Genomic DNA, 15,729 nt, shown 5'->3' with positions numbered 1-15,729 from the left:
TTTTTTATCACTCAATTATGAAAAGTTATAAAATGGTCATTGAACCATTCAATTTTATCTTTTTTTGTCATCTAATTATCTTGAGTTTCTGGATATTTCAATTTTTTACATTAGTCAAATGATGACCAAAAAAAGAAAAAAAATTAATTTAGTGACTATTTTATAACTTTTCATAATTAAATTATCAAAAAAAATTTACTAATAATTGGGTGATAATTTTATAATTTTTCGTAATTTGATAATAAAAATGACAAAACCCATAGTTGAGTGAAGTCTATTTCTTAAATTGGTAATTTTTTTTATTTGCATTAATAGTATCCAAAATTAAAAATGTTTTTGTGGGGATCTCATTTTCAATCTTTATAGTAACTTATGTGAGACATTTAAAAATATGTAAAGAGAAAGAAAAGGAAGTTGTGGGGTTCGTAGCCGCAGCTTGGGTAGCGCTAATCATAAGCCATCTCTTTCTCTCATCTGCTTTTGTATTTTTGGAGTTAGGGCCCACCATGATAACACGTGCCATTTTCTGATTAGGCAAACGTGTGGGGGGAAAGTCTGGCACACCAATGCCTGGGTTCTGCTGGACTATTTATTTGGCTCCTTCTCGGCAATGTCTATTTTTTTTTATATTTTTAGTATTTTATACTATAATTATATTTGATAAGTAGATCCTAATATATTATACATTAGAGTAAACAATACTTTTAGTCACTAAATTATGAATGAGTTTATGTATTGGTTACTTGACTAAAAAAAGTTACAATTTAGTCATTAAATTATTTGAAATTTTTTATTTAAGTCATTGGGTTATTAAGTATTTTTTTTAAAAAGTTCCGTCAGCGAGCTCCAAGAAAAAAATTATTCAAATTTTGAGTCGATATTCGTGACTTTTATAGTTATTTCATGAAAAAAGAACTAAACTGTAGAAGAAAAGGAAAAAAAGAGTTTTCAATTAGTGTAGGTGGTGCTAACAGAGAAAGCCATATAACATCACTTTTATCAGTCTAGAGACTTAAATGAAAATTTTTGTGTAGTTCAGTGATCAAATTATAACTTTTTTAGTTCAGTGACTAAACAAAAATTTACCCATAATTTAATAACTAATGATACAATTTACCCTTTACAATTTTAACTCAAAATAATTTAAAATATAAGATAAAGAGACATCAACTAATATGGGCTATAACTTTTTTATTCAATTGCACCATAAATTAAGAAAAATAGCAGTATGGTGACGTTGGATGATTGATGCCTCTTTTCGCACTGATAAGGACCCTCCATTTGATAAATATATTGTATTAGGTTAAATTTTGTAGGATAAATTATATAAATGTTACTTTAATTTTTTTATATATTTAAAATTTAATTTTTGTATTTTTATTTTTAAAATATTAGTTATTTTTTTAAAATTTAAAAATTAAGTTTAAATATTAACACTATTTCAATTTGGGTAAACATATAATTAGATAGACCAATTAAATTAAATTGAAACAATTTATTTGAAAATAAAACTTTTTATTAAATCAAGTGACACATGATTGTGTAATCAATTATGATTATGGTCCATTTACTATTTTTAAATTTAGTGTTTTCATTTTAATCAAATTAGTTAAGAATTTCAATTATTTGGAGTAAGTAAAGCTATTGTAAAAATATAGAACCAATTTATGTCAAATTAAAATATAAAGACTAAATTCCAAATGTGAGCATAATAGATAGTTCGAAATTACAAATTCACTATTATCTTATAGTGATTAAAAAGATGAGTTGTGTCATCAGTTAGTTCAAATAATTAGCACCCTAAATAATTTCGGTAGGTGACATGGTTTAAAAAAAAACACTTATTCCAACTCATAATATTAAACTAAATTTTTATGTTAAAATAGTATTTTTTTAAAAATCCATATCATTAACTATTTGGACTAACTAATAACATTAAATATAGGGATCAAATTATGTATAAAGATTAAATCTTAATTTTAGACATAGTAGCGGAACCAAAATGAGATTCCACCATTTTTCTATAATATATAAAATAAATACGGTGTTGACAAAAAAATGAGGTGAGAATTTTAATCAAAATAAAATATAAGGGTTAACTAAATCACCTAATTATTATTAAGTATTTTTTTAGTCACTTTATTATGAAAAATTATAAAATAGTCATCTAATTATTTGAGTTTTCCTTTTTAGGTCACCAACGGTTAAATGACTGACAGAAAGATGACTTGAAAATTTTTAAAATTTACATAATCGCAAATTTAACCCTAAACATTATATATTATGTCAATTTAGTCTAGATTCTAAAAAAATTAATCCTCAACAATTGCACATTGTGTAATTTAACCTTTTTTTTAATTTTACTTTATTTTTTGACCCTTTCACCTAAAAATCTAAAAAAAAATCTATTAACTAAATTTGGTCGGAAATATATCAAAATGGAAACACTCAAAAAATCCAAGACTTTTTCTCATTATTTTAAATTTAATCCAAAATGTCACAAGTAAAAGTAAAACTGCAAGAAAAAAAAAGGATCAAATTATAGAATGTGTAAATGTTTAGGGTTAATTTTTTGGAATAAAAGCTAAATTGACACAAGTTATAAATGTTGAGCGTTAAAGTTATTGTTATGCCAATTTCAAAAGATGCCAAGTTATCTTTCCGTTAATAATTCAACGATTGATAACTAAAAAAAAATTCAAATAGTTGGGTGACTAAAAAAGAAAAAATTTGAATAGTTGTATGACCATTTTATAATTTTTTATAGTTAGATGATAAAAAAAAAACTTCCTAATAGTTGGATGATTATTAGTGTAATTTACCCAATATTTATACTAACTAATGTGATTATAAAAATTGAAGTACCAAATTATATATAAAAATTAAACTTTAAATGTAATATAGATACCAAAATTAAAATTTAATTATTAATATATAACCTTAAAAAAAAAGTATTCCTTTCATTTATAGTTGATAGGTATTCTTACACAATCATAATATGTTTTAGAATATTTATTCAATGAATTAATTATTAAAAACTAAATTATTTAAATAAATATATAAAAATTATAAAAAGAGTTCAAAAAATCTAAAAAAATCTCAGCATCACCTTTAGGCATCGGTCAAAATATTGCCAAAATAAATGAAACCAAAAATTACAGATTTACGGCATGTAAGAGTTGGTAATGTTGATGTGGGTGTGAGTGAGTCTCACCGCCGCCCTTATTTTTCGTGCGCTCATTTGCTATAATTTTTAATTTAATAAAATAATATTAACTTGAGAGGGAAGACGGAGAGCAATGGAGAGTTGTTTTCTCATGTCAAGACATACACCATTCACTTGTCTTAATTGATTTTTTTTAAAATTTATTTTTTCCAAAATTTTGACGCTAAAATTGAGATCGGATTTGATCAAAAGTCAACATCTTAAGCTCTTTAATATTTTATTTGTTAAAAGAAAAAGGACTTTCTTGCTTGTTGAAAAATATTTTCTTACATTTTAGAAGGAATTGTATTTGAATATATTAGAGTATTACACACTTTTGATCTAGTTGAAAAAGATTTATTTATCAAAATTATAAAAACTAAATGTATGTTTTGAGCGTGGTTTATATGGTCACATGAAAGATATTTGCTCAAAAACGGGTGGTGATAAAAGGTTGGATGGTGATTATCTAACTGGCCAGACAATGAAAGAAACGAATGAGAATTGACAGTCGACTTCGGTTGTTTCTTGAAATTCACGTCGACCGTCTCAGAAGCTAATTGGAAAAAATCAGGGTTCAATCCTAAAGAATACCTGATCAAGATTTGACTTAATTGTTGACTTAAATGATTAGGTTTCTTTCCATCCTGATCTTGGGTTGGGCTCCACAAAGGAAACAAGGAAAAATGTTCAAGCGATAGTTGAAGGATTGATGGTCACTAAATTAACTATAATTACGGCAAAGGCAAACGCACCTATCGAACAATAGTATAGCTATGGTGAGTAGGGAATATCGTATCCACAAGGACTAAATGTACTAGTAATTACTGTTTTTCTATTATTTAGCAATCAAATTGATGAAATTGTTTTTAATCTAAAATTAACTAAACTAATTACTAAGAATGCAATAGAGACTGAATTGGTAAAATAAACGAAGTTAACCAGTGAGATAGACAATATCCAGAAAAGAATCCACCTATTATTCTGAATCTGAATTAAACGATTTATTCACTTGTGTCTTGTGGCCAGCCCGTGTGGCTCATATGGGCGTGTGCCTAGCCCGTGTGGAAATGCCCAGGCTGTGTGGATATTGAAAACAGCTCTTTTTGCCTGATTTTGGCTCGTTTTTCACTCCTTTCACTCCCTTATGCTCACATAAGTATAGAAACATGAATTTAAAGGATTAGGAACATCAAATTCACTAATTCACATAATAAATCATCCAAAAATGCATCAAGAATAAGATTAAAAACATGTTACTTTTATTGTTTATCAAGGATCCTGTAATGGGTTGAAGTTAATGGCTTCCAAATCCAAAGGTAAAAAGGTTAATGGTATTCGACTAGCCTCTAAAGGGATTGGTAACCGAAGTGGGCGAGTTTCGAAAGGGATAGTTATTAGAGAACTGTCACAGCGGGCTGCTAACCTTATGACTAAAACTACTAAGAAGTAGAACTTTGTTAAGGCTCACAAGCCCGTTCGACATAATCCAAAATTCCACTCAGTGGCCATTATCGATGAAAACTGTAATCCCAATATGTTGGGAGATGGCGATGATTCTATTTTTGTTTATGATTTTGGTCTTGTTGAGGGTGGCTCATCTAAGTCAATTCCGCTAGATAAATTTGACATGCGGTTGGATGATGGTCAGAGGGATCAATCTACCATTAGAAAATCATGACCATAATTTTTGGGAACCTATGGTGCAAGTTGTAGATGTGGCTCATTTTATTTTGGTTGCGATTGAATCGACTACGGATGGTGCAAATGTTCAAGTTACAGATGGCATGAAGATGAGTGACTTGCCTGCTAGAAGAGACAATAACCAATTTATGGATTTGTAAGTTTTTCTCCTATTGCTTTGTTATTTTTTAATGGGTGTCTCTTTATTTAGAATTGTAGGGCTGTAGAAGCCATCGATTTCATTGGTTCATAAATGAGTATAATTAGGAGTTTGATTTTGACATTTTCACTTTACTTGAAACGCGAGTTAGTGGTATGGTGGCGAATTTATCTATCTCTCAGCTTGGTTTTCAATTTTTGCATAGGGTTGGAGCGAGAGGTTTTACTGGTGGTATTTGGGTTTTATGGACAGATGCGGTGGTCATTGAGGTTTTAGTTAATCACTTTTAACATGTTCACTTAGGAATTCGAGTTAAGTCTATTGGTTTTTTTTTGCTCGCTGTTGTGTATGATAGTCCACAACTAAAGCTCCATAACAGTTAGATAAGCTTGCGGATTGTACTGATAAGCCTTGGGTGTTGGTTGGTGATTGGAATATGATCCTCTCTGTTAATGAGTATAGGGGGTCTCGGATGTCTTATTGGAGATGGTGCTATTTCTTTGATGAATTTTTGTTTCGGAATAATCTGATGGATATGGGCTTTACAGGACCAAAGTTTACGTGGAATAAGAGTGATGTTTTCTAGCATCTAGATATGCTATTTGTAATCTTCAATGGTGCAATGTTTCTCTAGGTATAAGGTTCAAAATTTTCATCGACTTAAATATGAACATCGACCTATATTAATAAGGTTAGATAATGTAACAATGAATTGTTTGGCTCGATTGTTCAAATTTTGTTTGGCTTGGCTCAGTGATGGGAATGTTTAAGGATATGGTCAAGGCTAATTGGAATCAGTGGATGATATTTCTACTACCATTGATAATTTTGCTAGGGCGGCTCAAGTCTGGAATCAATATGTCTTTGGTAATTTAAGAGTCTGTAAGAGGAGGGTTATTGCAATAATGTGAGGTGTGCAGAATGTTATTGATTATAGGTTAACTAAGAATTCGAGAAAACCTGAAATTAAGCTTGGTGTAGAGTTGGAGAAGATTATGGAGTTAAAGGAGCACGTATGGCAAAAATAGTATATGATCGATTAGATGGTGAATGGTGATAGGAAAACTAAGTTTTACCATCACAAAGTCACGAACAGGCACCGCCTTACCTATATCAATGGGATTAAATTGAAGACTGGGATGTGATGGTGTTATGAGCTCACCCTTAAATGGGCTGCGATCAATTACTTCTTGTGTATTTACTCTGTTGATGAAGTAGCCCTTGTTTGTTTTCCAGATTTAGGCTTTTTTTGGAGATTAATGTTAGTGACTTAGATTGATTAGCTACTAATTTGATAGGCATGGAGATTAATGTAGCTTTAGATACTATATCTCCTTTGAAGGTGCCTGACATGGATAGTCTTCACACTAGGTTTTTTCAAAGTTAATGGAATATAGTTGGAGAGTCTATTTGTAAATTGGCTAAGGATGCTTTTGGTGGTAAATCGATTGACCTGGCCATTTCTAAAACTCTTTTTTTGCTTATCTCAAAGGTGCCTTACCCTAAAACTTTGTCCTAATATAGACTGATTAGTCTGCGTTCTATTTTCTATAATGTCTTACATAATTTATCCAAATCAAACGAGTTTTATTGAAAGTCATTTGATCACAAAAATGTGGTGCTTGCTCAAGAGGTGATGCACACCATACTAACCACTCAGGGCTGACATTGATGGACGACTTTAAAGGTATACCTAGAAAAGGCTTAAAATTATATTCATTAGGATTTCCTTGATGAAATGCTTGGTTTAATGGGATTTCTAGTTAATCTTTATTCATTGATTATAGTGTTAGATCTGGTGCCCTAAGTGTAATATTTTCGTTTATGTACACTTTTTCGTTTCAAACAAATTGGTTTAATAATATCATTTAATTACATTAATACCTTTTGTATATTGTCTTCAATGGTTTTTACACGTAAAGCAAAATGGAAGCAAATATTGGACTCACTGCTTATCTAATTTTAGCTAATACAAAGTGATATTATGTGGTCAAATCGTTATACCAAATGAAAACTTGTATTAGTAGATTAATCTAAACATGTCATTAGTCTAATAAAAAATGAGCAAACTCATTGAAAGACTAATATGTTGTCTATTAATCTCAATTAGGAAGATATTTTGTCTTGGGCATCAGAGCAAATAACTTCTAGAAGATAGAGACATAGATGCGATATACAGTACATCAGACAAGACCCAAGTAGAATAGATCTTAGATCCATTTATGGATTTATTCACTCGTGACGTTCACAGTGTGACATACTTTAATCCTGAGTGAATGATGGACTATGTATGCGTGTCTCATATACTTTAATGTAAGCAAAAGCCTGAGATCAGATAGATAAGGAACGATTCTTCGAGTTTCACTGAGTAATTTGGTTACATAACATTTACGTCTGTTTCTAGCTCGTATGAATTATTCTAAAAATAAATAAAATGGTTCCTAAGTGGAGATTATAGTTCAAGATCTAATTACATATCTTGAAAAATTAATAAAATAATAATTACAACCATTATAGTTTCTAGGAATCACAACTTTGGTAAAATTAATTTATCATAAAAATAATAAAATAATAAAAATACATTAATTCACATACATAACTCAAAATATGTTAATAAATATAAGAATGTCACATCTTATAAAAAATTAACCAAACATAAAGAAGAGAGAAATTTTCGGTATTTGTTTATACTATAAACAGAGCACAACTTAGCTATGATACCAATTGTTAGAAAAAAATTGGTTCGAAAACAGTTTTCTTGCATAGAGAAAATATAAAATTTTAAAAATCGAGTCGGTTTGTGATATTTATAGCAATAAACTATTTCCAAAAAGTGCATGTGCTTTATGCGAGATAGATCATTGATGTTCCAAGCTTTCAACCGAACGACATTCTCCGTTGTTCTTGTACCATGAATCGCTTCAAGTGTGGGCTCGAACAATCACGAATCAAACATAGAACCATAAATAAATTTCTTACTTTCAGTAGGAAAGTAAATATCTCTTATAGAAATCGGTAGAATTGTTATTCTCAAAAAATAGAATTTATAGAAAATAATCTCTCACTATTTTTTGGTAGAATAACAATATCTCAAAGTTGTGTGTTTTTAGCCCTACCAGTGCCATCTATTTAGTAGGAGAGATAAAAGAATCCTAGTTGAATTAGTAGAATACAAATAATACTTATTTAATAGAAAAATCAATCCCCTAGTTGAATTAGGAGAGAATATTATGAGGGGTTTGGGGTCTCTCTTGTATCGGGTCCAATTATACATGCTTACTGGACTTTTAATGTAGCACTTTATAATTTAATCCAACCCGATACATGTTTTTCTATTTCCCAAAATAAATATTATTAAATTGATATAAAAATTAATTTTCTAATTAAATAATTTTCTCAATTCAATTCTAATCTCATTAAAGTCATAACAACTTTATTGTAAAAGAATCTATGAGAAAATATATTTAATTTTTACATTCAATGGACTCTCAATGACCAATTAATTTAATTCCATTTTCAAACTTCAATTATTTACTTAAAAAAATAATTTGAAAATCTTAAATTAATTCTTAGGTAATTTCCATACTTAGTGAAAAACCACATTCATTTCTGAATGTAACTGTAACACTACGAAGCATTACTGGAATTAAACGCTAATAACGAACAACACCGAGTCATAAATCTATATTTCAATTTAGAATTTCTCAAATTCCACCTTTAAGTCCCTAATATTGACCTACGTGGCCCAAAATATACTTAGGAAGTGTTTTGGGATTAAACCGGGAACTTTGGAAACTTTTCCTTGAGAATAGGGGCACACGCCCGTGTGGCCTGGGACATGCCCGTGTGGCCTGCCTGTGAGGCTCTCATGGCAGTGGGGCCAGCCGTGGGCAGATCTAACTTTCTCACACGGTCGTGGGACTAACCTGTGGGAAATTCTGACTTTGCCACACGGCCTGGGCACACGCCCATGTGACTCGGCCGTGTGAAAACCTGATTTTTCACCATTTTGAGCTATTTTCACAAATCAAACACACCTAATTCATACCCAATACATTGACTTATAAATCTTGATCAAATAACATTCATCTATTCATTTCAAATACTTCTTAAAAGTTACAAATTACCTTACACCCAAAAGGTAAAATATATTTAAGTGGCTAAAACAAAACCTAATACATGCCACATTTCCAAAAGATAGATTCATCACCAGAAACTAAACTGAGGTCAGGATTGACTCAGATGCTGCACCAAACTTCAACTTTATCTAGCCTGCGCACGGAACAAACCGTATGCCGAGTATTAGAAATATTCAGTGGTATTACCATAATTCAAATTATAGCAAATATAAAATATCATAAACATGCATAGATAGTTAACAAATCAGACATATAATTCATACCAAGTTATCATATTTCCATTGTATCATTTTCATTATTTGATTCAATATTTCATCAAAAAGATTACCAACTATTCATGAACCTTTGGTTCATCTCTCAATCACATATAAATATCCATTTCACATTCTAATATAAATAATTCATGAACCTTGGTTTATGCCTTCAATCTCATAGCTCAAATTGTATTTCTCATTTCATCTTATTATATCACTTTCTCATTTCATTCAATAATTTAATTTATCAATTTCATTTAATTTTTCTCTTCACATATATTTCCCCTATTAACATAACTCAGACTTTGGAGGATACACAGATCCAACCAAACACACCAGAGTGGCGGCCAATGCCTCATCGGGTAGTTCGAAGCAAATAAGTGAAGACCAACGTCTCATCGGCTAGGCCGAAGCAAAGTGGCGACCAACGCCTCATCGAATCTATCCAAAGTAAATATGACACAACAAGTGCCTCATCGACTCGAAGTCGAAGAATCCCTAAATACTTTCTATCCTAAGGCATGCCAACTATATCCACCCTAGCCCGACTAGTTAATAGGTTATCGAAATCATTCGAATTCAAATCAATCACAATAACAATTCAATCACAATTTCAAATTCACCACAAATCATTATACAATATACTTTCACACATGAATACATTCATCAATTAAATCCAATTCTCATTCAATTCAAATATCACTACTTACCTCAATTTCATTTTTCATGCACATATATTGAAATTAAACATTTAATAATAAATAACTTGAATTAAGGTAATACAAACCGATATTTTCTCGAGCTACTCCTCGATCACTTTTTCCTTTCCCTTCGCATTCAACGTTTCGGTTTCTTTGTTTGCTACAAAAATTAGCATAATTATAATTAATTAATAACACACTTATTTTATAGAAAATAATAACTTTCCATGAAACTTTAACCTAAATCCCAAATTTGTCCTAACTATTTTCATCTTTTTCCTTTTTATAATTCATATTATATCCTTATTCAATTTCCATCAAAACTTTAATATAACCATCAAACTTTTATCATTTTTCCATAATTTTGAATTTCTATCAATTTAGTCCCTACAATACAAAACTTATGACCTTGTTTACAATTCAATCCTTTAATCAATTTAAATCAAAATTTCTATCACTTAAACCCCTAATTTCATCATTAGTTCAACATAAACCCTACTTAAAAGTCTATCATCTTTCAATATTTTCACACAAATTCAAAAGTATTCAACTTTAAAACTTCAAAAACATCAAAATCGCTAAGGAAGAGACTTAATTGACTTACCAATTTAACTTCTAAGCTTTCAAACCCTAATTTCTCCTTTTTCTTTTCTTTTGTTCTTTCTTTCTTTCTATTTCGTCTCTTCTCTGTTTCTTTTTCTCGTTTTTCTTTCTTTTATTTATTCTTTATTCATTTTATTTCTTTCATTTACTAAATTAATAATTAATTATAAAATATCTAATTAATACAAATAAAAATATTACATGTGTATTCATACACACATATACACATGTAATATTTCATCACCATACATTTGTCATTATCTCAATTAATTGATAAAATATAATAATAATAAGTAAATATCTTTTACTTAATTCATAAGTAAATTTATATATTATATACACTTGTACTAATAATTTAAATACACATGTATTTATTTTCTAACTTACACATGTCACTAATTTAGTTTAATTACTAATTTAATCCTTTATCCTTTCTCTATTCTATGGTTAAGCTTTTATGCTCTATTCAATTTAATCCTTTCTACTAATTACTTCTAATTAAAAATAAATTCACCTAATTGAAATCTAATTCAACTCACAACTAACTTCGTAAATATTTTTGTATAAATATTTATGAACCCATTTTCCTAAGACGGAGCCCTAAACTCACTTTTCCGATGCTCGTGAAATATGGGTCGTTACATTAACTCATTTCTCTAACTTTATCATTTTTATCTATTTCTTTTCATTTGATTCAACATGCAATTCATTTCTGGTTTCAATGAGCTAGCGGATGGACTGATTGAACATATGTGATTAGGGCTCAAATGATTTGTTATTAAGTTCTAGCTTTTTGCCTATTCATTATAAACTTATTTAGTCCCAAAGGCATTCCACTATAGTATAATGGCTATGCTCTCTCCAATTACATATTATTATGAAAGCTACTCGATTAGTACTTATCCAATGATATTGCCATAAATGTGTTACCTTAACAGGATATCTTTAATCTATTTAGGATAAATCTGTTCTCCCAATATGATCCTATTTCATCTTATGGTAACCATTATAACTTCTTTCATGAAAAGTCAATTACTATCAAATAGTAATTAAGTCATTTATCACAAAGACAAACGACTCATGGCCATGTTTACTTTTCATCTGTCATGTAATACAATGAGAGGATATCATTTACCTATTTCTTGGGCTATGAATTCCATTATTGTGAATGATGCTACATATTGCAAAAGTTGTATACACAACGCACTAGCTTTCAGTTCTTTATCTATTTGAACTCAAGCTTTTATTTACATCAAAGTATACGAATCATGCATACATAATCCATCATCCACACAAGATTGAGGTACGTCGCGCTATGAACATCATAAGTGAATAAATCCATAAACGAATTCAAGATCTATTCTACATGGGTCTTGTTTGATGTATTGTCAGTTCAATCAGTCACATCTATGTCTTTATCTTCTGGAAGTCATCCGCTCTGATGCTTAAGATAAAGTATTTCTCCAATTGGACTTGATAAACGACGTATTAGTCTTTCAATCAGTTTGCTCATTTCCAATTAGACTAAGGACATGCTTAGATTCATCTACTAATATAAGTTGTCTTTTTGTATTATGATTGGACCATGTAATACCATTTAGTATTATTTAAACATTAGATAACCAGTAAGCTAATATTTACTTATATTTTTCTTTGCATGCAAAAACATTGAAGACAATATACAAAGGGTATTAATGTAATTTATGAATAATTTTATTAAACCAAATTGTTTGAAAAAATACAAGTGTACATAAACGAAAATACTACACTTAGGACATTAGATCCAACAACATGATTGGCTGATGATTAACTCAAAGTGTTGCAAGCATCATATGTTCAATGACAGTTGTTGGTCGATTCTGGTCACAATATGGAAACGATAGCTCATGTTCTAAGGGACTGTCCATCTGTACGAATGATATGGCAATCGGTAGTCCTAGTATGCTTGGAGGATATTTTATATTTGGTTCCTATTGATTCTTGGTTAGCGAGGAACCTTCAAAACGTGAAGGATGTGATGTTTAGAGGGGTTCGAGGGGAGATTACGTTTAGTGTTCAAGTATGGAGGATTTGGACATCTCGTAATCAGTTAATTTTTTTTGTAACACCAGTCATAACCTACTAATATTGCATTTAGTAGTTTTGCTTGGGCTAAAATAATTTCAAAAATTTTGACTGCTAATCAGACCACTGTGCATGTGCGGTGGTGTTGGCCGTTGGAGAGGTGGTTCAAGCTAAACACGGATGGATGGGTTAACCAAAAAACTGATACTACGGCTAGAGGCGAGTTACTGGCTTTAGCCATAACATTGGGTGTTGTTTGGTTTTAATGGATGAGTTATGGGCTATGTATATTGGGTTGGGAGTAGTTTGGGAAGTTACGTTCGTAGGTTAGTGGTGGAGAGCGATAGTTGAGTTACTGTTCACCTTCTTAAGTCTTCAACTAGGCGAGATTCAATCATCCTAGTTGATGATATTTGAAGCTTGTTGTCTCGACAATGGTAGGTGGACGTGCAATATGTGGTGCAAGGCGCAAATTCCGCAATTGATGCGGCATGATTTTAAGCAACTCATGTCCCCTGGTTGTTTATATGGCTAGGCTTTAGTCTAGCTTCCTTTGTAATCCAAAGAAATATATAATTCCATATTATGTACATATTTCTTTAAATTTATCAAAATATAAAAAAAATGTATAAATATCTTGATCTGTATAGAGTAATGGTTAAAATGTGTTTGGCAATAATTTAAACCGTGTGACCCCATCCTCTTTCCCTAATATTGTATACAAAAAATTATACATAACTTCAAAAAAATATTTATTAATAGATAACATTAACTCAATCAAATTCTAATTATAAATATTTAAGTTGAACTTCATCCCAATACCCAATTTTTCTTAATCAATATGGGATTTGCTTATGGATATTGTTTGAGTTATATATTTTATGGAGGAAAGTAAAAATGGTGAAAGTAAGTAATTATGGAAAGTATATTTTGGTTTTGTGGTCAATAATATGATGATGAGGAGAGACAAAAGTATGGCAAGATAGAGATGAGAATCATGATTCTGGAGCATAAGTTTTATAATATTCTTTTTAGACACATGGGATTCTACATTGCTTTTATCATTGGACTGTCTACTTCAATATTTGATAGCCCAAAAGTAGAAGGACCACTTCCAACCCTTAACCTGGTTGGCAGATTTTGGTTTCTTGGAACTAAGAATTTGGTCAAGACTACATGTTACACGTTATAATGTCATTCTTATTTAACACCTAACAATTTAAACAATCATTTGAATAAATTGGACTTAATTTATCAGAAGCAATTCTTGAACCTTGATGACCCAATAACTATTTCAGTGCTTTGTATTTTACCATCTTATTTTGTAAAACAAGGATAAGATAAAAGAATTTAAATTCATTTAGACTAGAATTATCTATGAGTTGGGTCATCAGTCCGATGACTCACTCGAAAAGTAAAAGTGTTTGAGTAAAAAACATAGGTTCGAAAAATAGGCTTGGGCAAAAAAAATTAGGCCCGTTTAAAAAACTGGTCAGGCCTCAAGTAAGAGTTTTTTAGTTTGGGCCCGACTTGAATTTGTAAAAACAATAAAAAAACTGCTATTTTCCCACTATTTGTTGTTGTTTTCCCACTATTTTATTGACATTTCACTATTATGTTGCCACTTAATTTTACTACTATTTTAGAAATATTTGCTTATTAAGTTGCACTTATCTTAATGTTATTTAAGTATAAAGATATTTTTAATTTTATTTTAAATTTTTTGGAAAATATTTATTTTAATTTTTGTTAGTGTTTTTGACGTATTATGTTTTTAAATTTTTTATTTAAAAAATAAAATAAACAATTTTAATACAACCAAGCCAAACTCGTGTTTTAACATTTTTATCCTAATCAAACTTGAGTAAAAATTTAGACCTATTTTTCAAGCTGAATAAAGCCTGAACCTAGAATTTTATTATGGCTCAACCCATGCACAACTCTAATTTAGACTCTATCTTGTAGATAGGTTTAAATGTCAATCACGGAATGTAAAAAGCTTAACTATAAATAAGGTCTGCATGAGTTGAATATTTTATCGAGCATTCTATCTTTTCTTGCTTGTTTTGCTTAGCTTTATCAACTTTACAGGTTCAGTGCCTTCACTTCGAGAGATTCAATCTGTCTTAGACATTTTGAAGTGAATTCACCACTCAACACCGCACGAGTTGCTCAATTAAAATCAAGACCCACCACACATAACAAATCCGAAGAAGAAAATGATTAAATTTACCTTTCTGGACTCTCTTCAAATATAGCAATTGGTCACTTCAATAAAAATTATATTTTTATCCAACCCGCAGACAGGCTTCACCCCTGCCTGTATATGCTAGGATGATTTTGCAAAGGTGAGTTGGGATCAAGCCAAAGGCAGGAGGAGGGATTGAACTAAAAGATTTGAATAGCTGGAATAAGGGTTGCATGTTGCAGCAAACATGGGCTATCATTATTCAAGCAAGTTCTTTGTGGATTGCTTGGATTAGAGCATACATTCTTAAAGGCAGGACTTTGTGGGATATGCCATTGACTCCAAATTGCAACTGGAGCTGGAAGAAAATTATGAAGCTTAAGGATGTTACAAATTTGATTTCACAAAGTAGAGGATGGCCTATGACATGACAATGGTTTTTGGTGAGTAAGGTATGGCAAGAAATCAGACGGAGAGCTGGGAAAGTGCCATTATCGGTTTGGCATTCGATTTAGAAGCAACAAGGGAATACAGTTCTGGTACATCACCCAAGTGGTTAGCATATCATCAACCGGAATTGTCAATTAGTAATAATAGCAATAATCTGCATCATGGCATCATGTTAAAAACCAGAGGGACACTGCATTTTCCTTCTCAACATGAGCCATGGAGCCACCATTTTTGTCTCGAAAGGAATGCTCAAAGCCATTGTTGTGTTAAACAAACGTGCTG

The sequence above is a fragment of the Gossypium hirsutum genome, chromosome A04 (genome assembly GCF_007990345.1).
Source record: "Gossypium hirsutum isolate 1008001.06 chromosome A04, Gossypium_hirsutum_v2.1, whole genome shotgun sequence".
In the NCBI taxonomy this organism is placed as follows: Eukaryota; Viridiplantae; Streptophyta; class Magnoliopsida; order Malvales; family Malvaceae; genus Gossypium; species Gossypium hirsutum.
The sequence above is the reverse complement of the archived record's forward strand: the minus strand, read 5'-3'. Positions refer to the sequence as shown.